Source organism: Penaeus vannamei, chromosome 24, assembly GCF_042767895.1.
Source record: "Penaeus vannamei isolate JL-2024 chromosome 24, ASM4276789v1, whole genome shotgun sequence".
Classification (NCBI taxonomy): domain Eukaryota; kingdom Metazoa; phylum Arthropoda; class Malacostraca; order Decapoda; family Penaeidae; genus Penaeus; species Penaeus vannamei.
In genome coordinates, this window is record NC_091572.1 from 28,432,263 (window position 1) to 28,434,762 (window position 2,500).

The window sequence follows — 2,500 nt, forward strand, 5'->3', positions numbered from 1 at the left end:
ATAAAATGGGAAATAGGAAATGCAGATAAAATGGAAAGTAGGAAATGCAGATAAAATGAGAAGTAGGAAATGCAGATAAAATAGGAAATAGAAAATGCAGATAAAATGGGAAATATAAAATGCAGATAGAATGGTAAATAGAAAATGCAGATAAAATGGGATGTAGGAAATACAGATAAAATCGGAAGTAAGAAATGAAAATAAAATGGGAATTAGGAAGTGCAGATAAAACTGGAATGAGGAAATACAGATACACTACATTTATCATGATAATTCTATCTTGATCTTCCCAATATTTAATAATAGCTTTGAATAAACATAATAAACAAATAATGATAAACAGACAATATTGATATACAGCATTCATATGGACGATAACTTTGAAATATAATAATCACATGTACGATATTCTCAAAATATAACAATAACATGTACGTTAATCTCAAAACATACCAGTCACATGTACGATAATCTCAAAACATACCAATCACATGTACGATAATCACAAATTGTACCAATCGTATGTGCGATTATCTCAAAATGTACCAATCACATGTGCGATAATCTCAAAATATAACAGACATGTACGTTAATCTCAAAATATACCAATCACACGTACGATTATCCCAAAATATAACACTAACATGTACGAAAACCCTGCATACGATACCCTTTTATTCCGGAAATGAGCATTTAAGTGAAAGATTCCTCTTAGTGTACCGTCGCCACTGCGGGACAAGAATGCGTTTAACCGGGATATTAAACTTGGCGATTTGACCGCCTGGAAATCGGGAAGTTTTATGACTCTTTGCTTTGGCTCTGTTTCTCTCTTGGCTTGGCTGTCGTCAGGCAATGGACGTGGACATTCGGCTGTGGCAAGAGAGAGAGAAGGAAATATCGGCATACACACACACACACACACACACACACACACACACACACACACACACACACACACACACACACACACACACACACACACACACACACACACACACATACACACACACACACATACACACACACACACACACACACACACACACACACATACACGCACACACACACGCACACGCACACAGACACATATATATATATATATATATATATATAATTTATACATATATATACATATATATACACATATATATATATATGTATACCCACACACAAAACACAGACACAGACACACACACATATATATGTATATATGTGTGTGTGTGTGTGTATTTATAAATGTGTGTATACATACATACATATATATATATATATATATATATATATATATATATATATATATATATATATATATATATATGTATATATATACATACATACATACATACAGATTCCTATCTCATTTCATTCCACTTCTTGTTCCCAACCCTAACCTCCCCTTAACCCCTCCCCCTCCCCCCCCCTCCGCCCAAAAACAATCCCGACGGAACTGTCTCTGAGGCTGGGCGGCGCTAGGAGATGGGATTGCGGCGTCAAGGTCTTCGCATTACGCACAGGCGAATAATCTGGAAAATAAGATGAAGTAGAAGAGGTCTCTCTCTCTCTCTCTCTCTCTCTGTTTGTCTGCCTGTCTGTCTCTCTCTCTCTCTCGCTTTTTTCTCTATCTATCGGTCTCTCTCTCTCTCTCGAGCTTTATCTCTCTCTCTCGAGCTTTCTCTCTATTTCTCTCTCTCTTTAGAGCTTTCTCTCTATATCTCTCTCTCTCTCTTTCTGTCTGTCTGTCTCTATTCTCTCTGTTTGTCAGTCTGTCTGTCTCTCTTTTCGCTCTCTCTCGTTTTCTTTCTATCTATCGGTCTCTCTCTCGATTTTTTTCTCTCTCGCTTTCTTTCGCTCTCTCTCTCTCTCTGTCTGTCCCTTCTCTCTCTCTCTCTCTTCCGCTTCCCGCGCTTTTTCTGATTCTTTTCTTCTCTCTCTGCTTCCTTTACGCGCTTCCTCGTCTCCTTGTCCTTCTCTTGGGAATTTTTTCCTTTTCGTCTCCCTTTTTCACGTCTTTTCCTCCATTTCTTCTGTCTCCTTTCCTACGTTTCCCCTCTCTTTCTCCCTCCCCCTCTTCTTCTCAAAGATGAGGATGATACGCATCCCAGAATTTTTTTTCTCTCTCTCTCTCTCTCTTCATTTCCTCCTCTCCTCTCTTTCTTTTCTTCTTCTTATTTCTTCCTCTTTCTGTTACCCTTTCTTCTTGTCTTTGATTCTCTCCCTTTTCTTTTTAGATATGAATTACAGCCCGAAAGACCCTCTTGCCCCCCCCCCCCGCCTCCAAAAAAATACACACATACAAAACAAAAAATATTTTCGCCTTTCCTCTCCTTCCATCCGAACCAAAAGAGGGGAACAAGGAGACGATAATAAGAAAATCTTTTTGATGTTGCGCACGTGTGAACTAGGGAGGAAGAGGGGGGGGGGGTCAATGTCACTACAGAAAGGGGGAATGGGAAGGAAGAGAGAAGAAGGGAGAGGGGAGAAGGGGTGAGGAGAGAGAAGG